Source organism: Cryptomeria japonica, chromosome 8 (assembly GCF_030272615.1).
Source record: "Cryptomeria japonica chromosome 8, Sugi_1.0, whole genome shotgun sequence".
Lineage (NCBI taxonomy): Eukaryota > Viridiplantae > Streptophyta > Pinopsida > Cupressales > Cupressaceae > Cryptomeria > Cryptomeria japonica.
This window is the reverse complement of record NC_081412.1, coordinates 734,512,342-734,527,245: the sequence shown is the minus strand read 5'-3', so window position 1 is coordinate 734,527,245 and position 14,904 is coordinate 734,512,342.

The window sequence follows — 14,904 nt, the reverse complement described above, 5'->3', positions numbered from 1 at the left end:
CACTTCCCTGTTTGGGGCATATTAGGCCATGTAACATTTAATTTTTATTCTTTAAAGAAATGCAATAAGTTGCATTGCTTCATAGAGAAACAAAATGTAGACAACTAAAAATGTCCTAAATTAAATAAATATTTATTATTTATTTAATTATTTTACCATTATTTCCTCAATTAGTTAAATAAATTTTTTTGTCTATTTAATTATCCTAATCCTTCCTTTTCAACTATTATTAAATAAATACTTTTATTTCAATAATTAACTCATTATCTTCTTCTTTCTATTCCATGTCATCCAACTTGTTTGCATGGACCATAATCTAAATTCATAGTCATGTGTCAAGTTTCTTATTCCTCTTCATTAACTTTTTCCTTTCTTAAATGTCTACATTCCTTGAACCAACAAGTCAAAGTACATCTTAGTCTCAAACCTTCATTCAAATTAACCTCTTAATCTTATTCATTCTCTTCCACCTCTCAATCTTATCCCTCTATCTCACTTTAGTCTCTTAATCCTATTCATTCTCTCTTAACCTCTTAAACGTAGCCATTCATCTTTCCACTTAATCTATGTTATTGATTCTCTACGAGATTTTTATAAAAGATGTTATTCTTCAAATTTTAAATATCTACAACTAGTGTATACATCAATTATGTTGTTTTTTTCCTAGAGATTCCAGCATTGCTTTCATCATCAAATTGCTATCTTGATTGCATCATCAATCAACCAGACTCCATTTCTTTATGTCATCTTGTGCTAGAGATTAGTATTGAGAGAAAATACATCTGAATCACAATATCTTGAAGGATATGAGGACAATGGAGTCAAACATATCATGTGTCTGAAGATATTGCTTTTTTTAAAAATTTATTTTCATACTTGATTTGGAGCTCCATTGGTGTTGCTGAATGATTTTGTAGATTCTAGGTTTATGGTTGGGTTGATTAGGAGTTTACAATTGTCTTAAAATTTAATATTCACACATACCATTTTAATCATTAAAATAATTGGAGATAACATGTACATGTTAAAAACCATGAAAAGGGATGAAGTGATTCCTAAAATACTAACATGAACCTAAGGTAATCCTTTAGTCTATCTTGCAAATTATTAGCTTAGATATTTTAGTCTACATTTCTTTTCCTATTCTCTTATTATTATTTTTTACTTGTAATTTCATCTCATTGTCTTATTTTATTGTGATTATTTTGTTGGAATTTTAGGTTTCTCTTTTATCAATATTCTTGAATATTCAAATTTATAGTAACTAATAGTGAAATTCTACAATGCAAATGTTTTAAAAAGTATTCCTTTCATAAAAGATAGTTATGATTTCATTTTTCATTTCAAATATGCTTACTATGTTGCATGTTTTTGATAAATATAAATGGGTTTTACATGGATCCAAAACCAAAAGTTTTACAAAAGTCGGCCATCAGCCAAACAAACAAAAACCAATAGCAAAATAGGGGAGCACCCCAGAACAATCATGAAAGCAAACAGACAACAAGACAAAATAAAATAAGAGAAGTCAATTAAGAGAGTGCAACAACTCCTTGTTCTTCTTGATGGAAATCTTGTTGATTTCCTCCAGCTCCTCCATAATGAATCTGGAGGTACCCTTATTGTTGCTCCTGTTTTTGGTCCTGGAACTAGGGCCAGTGGTTTGTTGTCTCCAGCAGCCATGTCTTCACCTCCAAGATCTTTCTCAGGTTCACTGTGAAAGGATTTGTATTCTGCAACCATGGCATTGATCTTTTCAAGCCCCTCTATACTGTTGTTCATGGCTTATTTTCTTATGTCGACCTGGTTCTTGACATTTTTCTTTATCTCTGTCATAGACTGCTCCACCTTTTCAATTATTTTATCGTGGTTGCATTTCATCACCTCGACGTCCTGGGAGAGCTTCTGTGTCATAATCATGAGTTTCTCAGATTTTCTAGGCTCAAGGGAGGATGTGAAGATATCAATAATCTCCTTGACCCCCACTTTGAGGGTATCAATTTTTCTCTCCACCCACTTCTAGCAGCTCACTTGGCTTCTGGTAGCTTCCATTACTAGGTTCATCAGATTACTAGTCCTTTGTATCCCATTGTTCTCTTCTTTAGCCATGGTCCCCTAATTTTCCTTTAGGACACTGATTGGAATATCTAGTTTAATTTCCAGATCTGAATTCTTCAGACCATAGTCCTCAGCCGCAAGCTTATTCTTTTTGGAAAGGGGCTCAGCTTTAAAAATCAGTTTGCTGGTAGATTTGTATTTGTTGGCCACCCATCTGGGAGGATTCTTACTACTAAACATCCCAAGGGTGACCATCATCTCCTATTTATCCATAGGATTATTATCAGGGTCGTCAAAAGGAATGGCAGCCCCACTATCCTCCAAATCCATTTTCGAGTCAGAGACATCCTGAATATTAGTATGTTGGCCTTTCTCAGAAAGAGAGGGCACAACTTCAAGGGTATTAATGTACTCCATGATGAGAATAATAAGACCTTCATGAAGAACAAGATTGTTTGGATTCTCCATATGTTTTTCAAGACTATTTTCTAAAAAGGAGGCTAGATAGAAAGGAACATAAATGATTTTACCATGCCTAAAATGATTCAAAATGGTAAAATGGTAGGAAAAGACATTGACATATCTGCCATCGAGCGTAATATACCTCATGATGAACTCGCCCATGTCCACCCAGGGAGCCATAAGGTCTTTCTTGTTGTAGCCACCATCAACCATCTTGTTAACTCTCGACCACTCCTTGTCTTTGTCAAAGAAATTCGTCAAGTCCTCCTCCCTAGTTTTCCTATCTCTATAGATCCTTCTTCCATTCATTGTCAGACCAGTGACCATCACCACCAGGGTTTCATCAAGTTGGTACTCAGCTCCATAAGCGCTCAAGATCCCTTTCTTCCACCCATTAACAAAGGACTTTGTGAGTAGAGAAGGACCATGAAGTCTATCCAAGAAGGGGACAATTCCCCCATCAATGATTTTTAGTCACACTTCCTTGTTTTTCTTCCATTTCTCACAAGTAGATGGTTCTTTCCTATTCTTGTCCCCACCCATTATGCTCCAGGTTACTAAAAAATAGGAATTGGGCCACACCAGAGAAGTCTCCAAATAGTCACAGGAAATGGACCACACCAGAAAAGTCTCCAAATAGTAGCAGGAAATGGGCCACACAATAAGACATAAAATCTAGGCATAAGGGAAGTTTATATATCTTCGGTTAGGGAAAAAAAAAAAAGGAGTCGTTTCCCCATCAAATCTATTAAATCATGATTAAAAATCATTTATTAACGCAAGTGGGTGTAATCATCATGAGCCAAATCACACAGCTTTTTTGGGAATACTACTCCATGACTTAATCGCCACGTAGCCCACTGCCGGATTGGACAGTAGATCCGTCACTTTTTTGCCTTCCCGATATATGTGCAAAATTTTGAGTTCTTCCAGATCATTTATTATATCTCGACAATCCTTGATCAAATTAGCAATCATCTAGCTAGGATCCGTGCGACCACTCAAACAATTGACAGTGTTTAGTGAGTCAGAGTCCAGCCAGACTTTTCTAAAACCTTCTCTTTTAGCCATGTGTAACCCAATGTGGGCGGCATTGGACTCCGCAAAGTGGTTATACTGGGTGCCCAAAGGAAATGCCACCGCAAAAACCAACAGACCAGAATGATTGCTAGCCACTCCCCCGCACCCAGCTCATCCAGGATTCCCTTTAGCCGCCCCATCCACATTGATTTTGATCCATCCCATAGGGGGAATGCCAAAGAACATTTGTCTATAGTGCTTGGTTTTGTGCACTGGAATAGCAATATTCCAATCAATTTGTCACCAATTGATAGTATCCCAATCCTTCTAGAGAGTAGGGAGGGGATGATCATTCTTTCTGCTGGGGTAGGAGTGCATAAATTCTCCTTGGTAAAAATGCGAATTTTAGTAGCCACAATAAGTGCAGGATTTTTCAAATCTCTAAAGACTCTATTGTTTCTTTCTTTCCAAATACCCCAAGAAATATGATCAAGAGATGAATTCCAGAGAACTCACAAAGCCTGATTGTCAAAGGGGAATTTCCATTCAAATCACATTCTTTGAACTGATTTAGGGAAGACCCAATTAGTGTTCCAGAGGTTAAGGAAGAAATTATAGATATCCCTGATAAAAGAGTAGTGAAGCAGCAGATGACCAACATTTTCCACCACCTCTTTGCAAAGAAAACATCTATTGTATACACATAAAAATTGGCTATGAGAAATTAAATAAATATTTAATATTTATTTAATAATTATTCTTTTATTAAATAGTTAATTTTAAAAGATTAATTTATTTTGATTTATTTTGCGTCTTTCTATTTAATTAATATTTTATTAATTTATTCATCTATCCTATTCCTCTAATTAATTAAATATCTAATATTTAATTATCTCCTCCAAACAATTAAATATCCAATATTTAATAGTTATTCTCCTATCCTATAGTCTCAAATATTAAATAATTCTTAAATTATTTAATCTCTTTTCCAACTCATCCTCCATCTCTACTTCATCTTCCCTTGGCCAACTCATCAAACATGTGGCTAACGAAATTAATATTTATTAAATATTAATTCATCATTTTTCTTCAACTTCCAGAATTAATGAATATTGTGTACATACACATATTTCATAACCATCTTCTATATTCTCTCCAACACCCCCTACATCTTAGGAAGGACTTGAGTCCACTTGTCCTATCATGCCTAAATCTTCTCCAGCCATCCCTAGATTGTCTAAGTCAGCAATCCAGTCAAGGTGACATGAGTGACACTTGTCTTCTCCTTCCCCCTTTCTCTCAACCTTCACCTTTGCTCATAACCATTCAAATCTGTAGATCTGATCATGACTATTGATCTGAGCCACATCATCTAATCCTCTCAAGGTCTATAAAATCAAGAGCTTCAGTTGAGAGAGTTAATCTTCAAGTTAGTCTTCAAATCAATCATATGCATGCATGAGTTTTTGAAGCAAATAGTAAACATAAAACAAAAAATATCATATAGCATCATATCATAATCATTTTTAGCCTAATCATGTAGTATTTACATATCACAGTATCAGTTAACTACAAGTTATTAGTCCATTCTTCATATGCCATCTTGGAAGCCATCAGTGCATTGTTTGAGAGCACACCATCTGCAACTAGGAACAGTGGAGTTAGGACACAATGAGACATAAATCATGAAGGTAAAATAATGTTTTATTTTAATATGTATTTCATGTAGTTTCATTGGTTGAAATTGGATTTCCTGTATGCATTTCCATCTGTATTTTGTGAAACTAATTTATTGCAGGTAACATTTTGAAGATGAAATTCAAGCTCACACATTTTGGCGCTCACCATGGGGCTCATAAACCTCACATATACTTATAAAAATCTCACAAATAGTTAAATTAATGCATTTGTAATGCAAATTCACATATGTGTAAATTTTGACAGCACTTTTGTTCTACAGGTTAGCGCATTTGCAGCATAGGTTAGCGCATGAGCATTCTAGGTTACCACTTTTGTCTTAGAATCTACACATTTGCATTATAGGTTCACGCATTTGTACCCTTGGTTAGCACATATGCTAAAGAAATCACGCTTTTATAGTCTAGGTTAGCACTTTTGATATTCAGGTTAGCATTTTTGAGCAAAAATAGAGCACATATGTTAGATTAGTGCTTCTGTTTATAAAACTGACAAAATTTTCTTGCTAGTCCGAATGTCCAAGAAATCAGATTTTTCAAATTACTAACATGCATGTGCAGGATGGCATTTAAGGGAAATTTTATGCATTTCATCATCTAGTTAATTAAAAGTCTTCATTTGGAAAGTAATATATCATATATTGTTCATCTAGTTTAACTAAGAGGATGAATTGACAACATGCAACTTGCATTTTTAGTATTTTCTCTAAAATAGTTGCACGTAGACTTTTAACAAGGCTAAAATGAACACCATGCTTGTTGGAGCAACATCTCCAAATAGGACTATGTTGATTTGAAAAGGTTGAAAAGAACACTTCTATTTCGTGTCTTGAAAGTGGTAGGTATATGCTCTCCCCTTAATTGGATGATCAAAAATCCAAACCCACTCTTTTATGCTTTCTTTACTTTCAAAGAGATTAAATCCTCTAGAGGGCCTGCGTTCCAGAGCTACTTTGAGGGGGCCAGTGAGAGGGGAATGACCTAAAGTGGAAATAGGCTCATACCGGGTCCTTCCAATCCACTATAAATAAATCGTTTTTGTGATGAAAGTCTCAAACAACATGTGCTGATAAGTTCATACCGACACTATGTTTCCCCATAAACCCTATGGAGCGTAACCTCTATAGGCTGGGAACCTTCTATATTTACAGAGCTGAAAGTATCGCATGTATGGCCACATGACCGAAAGCCTTTACTAAAAACCACTTGTACTAGTTGCAAAAATCCTTCTAGTTGTTGGCACAAGAGGTCGGACCTTTGAAGCGGCTCACATACATACGGTTCCTACTAGAGATATAAAGTTTTCCATGGGGAGTTTTCATGGAAATTGGTGCTTGGCTGCCCCGAAGAAGTGAGTGCCAAGGGTGGAGCCAGTGGGGTCAAGCATCTAAATATCCGCTTTGAATAGCATAGCCTCGAGGGAAACCCCACGTGAGATTCAATAATTATTGTCTCAGCCTACCATAGGGATTGTACTTGGTTGTGCATTTTGTTTATTAAACATTATGTCTTTTATGTCTATAACATGTTCCAAAAAGTCAAAAATTGAAGAAAATCATCATCTACAAGAGAGAAAAAATCCAACAAATTACTAAAAAAGTTTGATTGAAAAGGGGAATACAAAAGTTCTCCAACACTTGAAACACTAGATCAAAATCAAAGTGTCAAAACATCAATATCAAAATAATTCTTGAAGTAGGTTTGTCTCTAAAACCATCATGTATTTTTAAAATAGCTCAAACAACTAGGTTGCTAATCCAACATGTTATACTCAAAAGGTTCTATAAACATCAACATTTAACAAGCTATCGATTCAACCATCTTAAGTGCAAAAGTTGACATCTTTGTCAAGTTTCTCATTAGAATAATCAACTCCACTATCACGAAGCTTGATCAAATCTATACTAGGTTCCTAATCTTGGATATATCTTTCCTATTTTGAACCTAGGTCATATCAAAACCAAAATTGCACCAACATTGGAATCAAACAAACTTGTGAGTTGTCAAATGCTTATATGAATTTTAAGTATCACCTTAAGAAAAGAAAACCCAGTTACAACCCTACTCAGAAAAGGATAAGATTCTTGTATATCAATTGCAAGATCTTATTGAAACATAGGACATTCCTACACCGTTTTCGTCACTACCTACATGGCTGTTGTACAGAATTTGACAGTGCAACTCTACAAAGACATGCTTTTCAACAAAGAGATGCTTTATCCCAATGAACAAACAATAGTGGTAAGATCAACATATCATATCTTCCTAAACCAATAATCACCTATTGACTTTGTCCTTTGGAAATTTCAACAACTTTGAAATAATCACATGCCAGTTTGGACTAGAGCCCAACACGAGCAACTTAGAAAATAACAACAAATGGAAGAAGAGGATACTCCTATATACCACACTTTTGGATTTACCATTGTTGATGAAGAAGCAGTTAATAGTACCATTAGAGACCTTGAGAAAGATTTCAAATTTGATAGGCTAATGGAAAAATTATTGGGAAAACAAAAAGAAAAATATCTCTTAATTTTGGCAAAATCTGGAGTTAAACTACCATAAGACTTTAACATGGAAAGCTTGAAACAAGATACAGAGACAAGTAACACCCAAAACACAAATGAGCCAAATAACAAAGATGTGAACAAAGAAAGCAATGAAGAAATAAGGAAAGAGAAGGATGAAAAAAGAAAAGAGCATAGTGATAAGAGAGCTCACGAAGAAACAAGGAAAAATTATGTGGATAATCCATTATCAAACCTTACTCAACAAATACAAAATCTACAACAAAAAATACAAGACATTCAAAACGGGACAAGCTCCAAGAAATATTCATTAGAAGATATATGCCCATATCCTTTTGATAAAAATCTGAATATGATACCATTTCCGCAACATTGCAAGATTCCTAAATATGACAAATACGATGGAAAATTTGATCCTCAAGATCACATTAGGGAGTTTTGTACTACGAGCATGGAATTTGCTCATGATGAAAATTACCTTATGCGTCTTTTTCCTAGGAGTTTAAATGGACAATCAATCGAGTGGTTTTCAAGATTACCATCCGGAATCAAATCCTTTGAAGAACTTGTGAGTAGGTTTATTTCACAATACTCCTACAATATAAGGAATGAAATAACAAGGCTGGATCTTTGCAATGTTAAACAAAAGAATGGTGAATCCTTTATGATTTTCTTGAAATGATGGAAACACATGTTTAATAGGTATCCCATAGATGTACCTGATCAAGAAAAAATGGACATATTCATTGATAATCTTATTAGTGAAATGAGTTATCGACTAAGGATGCAATGTCCTCCCTCTTTTGCCAAAATGATCGAGAATGGTCTGAAAGTAGAGAACACAATGGTAAAGAAAGGAGAACTAAAATTTAATAATAATACATACAACAATAACAACAACAACAACAATAATGACAAACCCAAGTTTTGGTCAAAGAATAAGAATGTCAGCAATGAAGGGAATGACAATAATAGTACTACAAAACAACAACAACCAATTTTGAATCTATCAGGTCAAATCCCAAGCAATAACAATCCAGAAAACAATAAAGCTAAGTCCTTTTTCTCCAATCCATGGAGGAAATTCACAAACATTGGAGAATCTTTGGAATCAGCTCTAAAAACTCTGCTTGCTAACAAATTGATTGTTTTGCCAGAAGCAAGAAGTTATGAGCCACCAGTCAAGCCCAATTGGTGGAATGACAATCATTTTTGCAGTTACCATCAGAATAAAGGACACCTAACAAATGATTGTCAGAGATTGAAACACCTTACCCAAGATCTAATCAATAATGGAATCATTACAGTGCATAGCCATAAGACAAATGAATCACACTTGGCTTTTAAAACTCCACTTCCGAATTATAACAAAGGTGAATCATCCCAATAAAAAGATGACAAAGGAAAAGCCAAAGTTAATTATGCTTATACATACGATGATGTGGTAAATGTGATTATTGTTAATGAAAATTCATCTTCAGAACCAATCAATGTTATCACGAGAAGCAAAGCAAAGGTTACCTTTCCAGGTATAACAAAAGACCCAACACCCAATTCACAACAATACAATTTAGTAGAGCAATTACAATGAATACCCGCTCAAATATCAATTTTGGAACTTCTCAAGGTTTCACCTATGCATAAGGAAATTTTGGAGAAAGCTTTAGTGGAAACAACAGTTTCAAAAGATTTGGATGTAGATTAGTTCCAAAACATGGTAGGACACCTTATTGCTCCTCATTGCTTGTCATTTTCTAAAAATGATGATGCATTCTTACAACATCCTCACAATGCTCCCTTACATGTTGAAGTCTCAATAAATAAAACTCATGTCAAATGTGTGCTCATAGATCGAGGAACTGGTTTAAATATTTATGCGTTAAGTTTGATAAAAGCTTTGGGATATTGAGAGAATGCAGTAGACCCGAAAAAGAAAATAACCATCAAGGCTTATGATGAAGCAGAATGTTCTTCTAAAGGAACTGTTGTGGTACCAATAAGGATAGGACCTGTGGAAAAGAATACATTATGTCAAGTTTTAGATTTGAACCTCTCCTACAACATTCTTCTGGTAAGACCATGGATTCACAAGATGCAAGCAGTTCCTTCTACATATCATCAATGTGTAAAATTTCCTCATGAAGGAAAAGAAATCACTATAATTGCAGATTCTAGTCAATATTGCAATAATTTGAAGCCAACAAAAGATACAAGAGTTCCACATAACAGAGAATCAATATATCGTAGCAAAGAAATTCAAGCAAAGTTATGGGAAACTTTTGAAGAAAAGCTCAAGTTAAATAATGAAGGAATGGGAAAATATTCTTTGCAAAATTTTCCACTTTCCCCTATGTCATATGGAAAGCCTAGAGATACCAAATTGAAGACATTAGAAAAATCAAAACATATGTTTAAAGGAACATTTTTTAGTGCTAGAACTCTTGCAGAAGAAAATGAAGACAAACACATTATTGGTTGGTTGTACAAGGATGAAGATAAAACTATAGCAACAACAACAGAAGTCAATATTCCCATAAAACAATATGGCAAATGATATGAAATCATGCAAAAAATGGGATATGAAGGAAAAGGACCAATTGGTAAGCAACATCAAGGTATTTTAGAACCTATTTGTCTGCACTCATTGTTGGCAAATGCATACTCCAATGAGACATTGTAGGTGATTGAAGTTTTTGTCATTGATGGAAACCTTACAATCCTATGACACTGGAAAGTCAATCCACCGGCACTAGCAAAATCAAATTCTACACCGGCACATAGACCACCAGCAACAACAATGAAAGGAAGTATACCGACATAGAAGCTGACAGGAATTTTGTTGATAATATATTTTGTTTATTATTGTAAAATCATTGTAAGTCAACTTGGCAAGTTGTAAAATAACTCATATATATAAGAGATCATTATAGAACATTTAGGTAATCATGGAGGAATGTAATTAGGTGAAATAAGGTAGACCTATTATGCGAATTATAGGTGAAAGGTTTATGTATGAAGCAGAGCTATAAACCGGTACTGGATTTGGCATAGTAGATGCTATTTTGAAGTACTACAACACATTGGATTTATATAATCCATTTTGTAAGTCAGTGAGACTTCCGATTTTGTAAATGAGCAGTGAACTCTAGGAACTTGGCCTTCCTACATGTGTAGGCCCCTCTTGTAGTAGTAATATTCTCTTATTGGCTAGTAAGTGAATATTGTGGGTCACAAATCCCACCGAGGTTTTTCCCACACCGGGTTTCCTCGTTAAACTACTATGTTATGGTGTGTTTTTCATGTGGTTACTTTTATCTCTGTTTACCGGTACACTGTATTAATATGCTCTACATGATTTAAGTTAAGAAAATCTTTTTAGTGGTTAGATACTAATTCACTGCCCCCTCTCAGTATTTGTGGGAATCCTAACAATTGGTATTAGAGCCTGGTCCTCTATTTTTAGAAGCCTAACAACTTGAGGAAGATCTTGACACTAGTAGAGATGGAAAATTTGATGAAGTAATTAGAAGAAGCTCTCTCAGACTATGATACAGAAAAGTTGAAAAATATCAAACTTGAAGATGATCTAAAGGCAACACAGGATATTATTCAAGCACTTCAAGAAAATCTTACCATTCCAAGAAACAAGAGAAGAGAACTATGTGAAAAGATGCAAAATGAGAATGATGAAAAGGAAACTCTTAATGATTGGATAAACAAGCTAAAACAAGAAAACATGACAACAAAGAATGAGATGTAGGATATGAATATGAGATTTTGTAAATAAATTGAAGATAGAAAGAAGAATGAAGAAGATTTGACTAGAAGACTAAGTGATGCTACAAATGAGAACACCAAACTTAGCTATGAAAATGATTTGTTGAAGATAGATCTGATGCATACACAAAATGACTCCAATGAACTTATGAGATAGAAATAAATCCTAGAAAGAGAACTGGATACTGCAAATCAGCACAAAGAAAAATTCAAGAAAAGATCAGAAGAACCTGGTGACTTGTTGAAGAATTAGAAACCTAATGGTGACACTTGTGGACTTGGCTTTGAAGTTGGTGAAAGCTCCAGTACTGCAAACACATAGGATCATGGCAAACAGGTAAGACAACCTACTGCTTAAAAATTCAATGGCAAATTCTTTAACTGTAACAGGTATGGTCATAGAGCAAATCAATGTAGATCTTATCAGAATACCAATACATCCATCGGTCAATGTTCAAAATGCAACAAAGTTGGTCATAATTCTAAAAATTGTAGAATGAATGTGAGATGTTATGTTTGTGGAAGATTTGGACACTTATCTAATCAATGCAAAACACAAACCGGCATAGGATATGGGAAAGCCATTCAGAAAAATAATGTGACTTGTTATGCCTGTAACAAAATTGGAAATATTGCTAAATTTTGTAGAAGCAAGTCCTCACCGGTAAATAACAAAGGTCCTAGTTTGAAAGGAAAAGAAAAAGTTAAGTTAAGCAGGAATTCTCAAAATAACGGATCAGGAAATCAAAACTGAATGTTGATAGGAATACTCCTCCACCGACAGAAGAGTGTACTACTCCACCAACAGGAGACTCTTCATCTAATTGAAGAAAATTCCCTTGAGGGTTTGGTAATCAAATGTGAAATATGCTATTAATCCCTTGGTTGATAGTGAGAAGTAGAAATTACTTCTATATCGGCAGATAAAGTTAAGTGATTACTTAACCAGCATGCATTAAATGTGGTAGTTGGCAAATTAACATTATAAATCAGTGTTTCTGGCTCCATTTTACTTCATTGAGCATTCAAACATTCGAAGAGTGCAAAAAATCCAGAGCAAAGGCATTTCGAGCAAAGAAGCAAAGCAATTCAGCAATCAATCTTTCCAAAGGCAGAAAAAGGTATTTATAATCATGGCATCTTCTTCTGTACCTTAATTCATAGCAAACCCTACTATAGTGGAATTAATCAAGCACCCTAGGCCCGTATTTCAGTTAGTTCCCAAAATAACAAAGAAGGATGATAATGTTGGTGCATTTTCTCAAATTCCCAAAGGAGTACTTTTTGCAGAAGACCCTAGGATGTATATTCATTGCCACATAGAAGAATTAGGTGATGAGAAAATCAAGAACATGTATAAGACTATAATATGTGACGATTCTGGTAAAGTGAAACCTGAACACAAAATAACTGAAACCCTAGGATTCACTTAAATTCTCAGCATTCCGGATTTCCCTAAGGAATTTATAAGGATAGTATTGAGAAGGGTACATGGTGCATTCTTTTGGTTAGATTCGGTTCACAAAATTACTAAAGAGGCAATAAAAGCTGTAACAGGGTTACCCTCCATCGGTAACAGACCTGACAAGACAAAGAAGGTCTCAAATGACCTAGTGATGAACTTAACAGGTCCAACATCCGACAAGAGATCTTTAAGGGTAAATGATGTAACCAACATCAATATGACATTCATTAGCATGATTCTAGGCTATAAAACCACACATGCAAATAGATTAAATTCAGTTTCTATCTTATGCATAAAGAGTGCTTATGATATTATCAAGGATGATGCAAAAATAGATGTGTGTGAATGGTTGAAGGATGAACTTATTGAAAATATTGGAAAGATCAAGAAAGAAAAAAAGGGGACATTTAGATGTGGTAATTTACTTGTTTGTTTAATGTTGCATATAACAAAATAGGTGCCCGGTATCAGTACCAAGAATCTTGGTTTTGACATACCGGTAGGCAAACAGTTGTCTGACTTACTAAACAACATGGGTGATAACAGAGAAAAGAATATAAATGAATACTTTCAAGCTTTGAAGGCCCAGATGAACACTAGAATCAGATTATCACAAGAAATTGTAAATAAATATAAGGATGAAATGTGTTTTGTCATTAAGAAGGATGAGATCTTGATGGAGGCAGTTATCCCAAGAACAATTTGGGTTACTGAGATGGGTTATGAAATTGATGATCACATAATTGAAACATATGCAAAAGCCCTTCTGGAAGCACTCAAGGAACCTAAGGAAGAGGTATTTGGCAGTGCTAAGACCATTGAGAATCAAATTTAATCTAAGAAAAGAGTAAATAAGGTAGAAGCAGTAGTAAGAAGAGGATCTAGGCAGACTAAGGCTATCAAAGAAGATGTACTTAAACAAACTGATATCACTAAAGATGAGTTAGAAGCACTATAGCCAGAAACTCACCTTTCACCGGTAGCAACTTCTTCAGAGAGTGATATGCCAGCTGCATTTAAAAGAGTTGTAAGGAAAAGAGAACCTTCACCAGTATCTACACCTTCACCTAGAAGAACCAAACAAAACCAACAGGTAGTAAGGCCCCCAGCTAAGAAGATAACTCCAAAGAAGAAAAAGTTAACACCAAAGAAAAAGACTCAACAAAATATTGCCCCAATTGACAAACTGCTTAAGAACATCGACAAACTGCTTAAGAATATTGCCCCAATTGACAAACTATATGATACATTATCAGTTGATGACAAGGAAAAAGTTGAAAAATAGTGTAATTTTGCACTTGGACATCTATAAGAAACTTCTAATGCAAGTTGTGGATGAATTACCGACAGATCTATTTAAGAGACTTGAAGCTAGAAGACAAGTTGTCGTAGAGTTTGATAAGAAAATTAAAGTTGAAAAACTACTTGTTGTTTACCTAGTAAACTCACCAAAGGAAATAGATGATTTAATCTTTGAAGCTAACCGGTCAGTATTCTCAACTGCACACCAACATATAGCACTTATGGTTGGTAGAGTGAATGAGGTTGCAAAGGAAACTGCTAACAGATGGGATATATTCCTTGTAGAAAAGGAAAAGCAGGAAGAGTATAGAAATCCTAAACCTATCAAAGTATATCAGAAAAATAAGGACAAGGGAAAAGGAAAGGTTGGTGGACCTCCGAGAATAAAAATAACATATAATCTACCCCCACCACCTTTGGATACTCCACTAGTAGTTACAACTGAAGATCAATCGGCCAATGAGAGTATGGATATACCACAAGAGGATACAAATCTTAATTTTGAGGTATTATACACAGTTGATATTGATACTCAGAAAGTTAACATTGTGGTAGATAAGGACACAACTGGAAAGATAGATATGGCTAATAA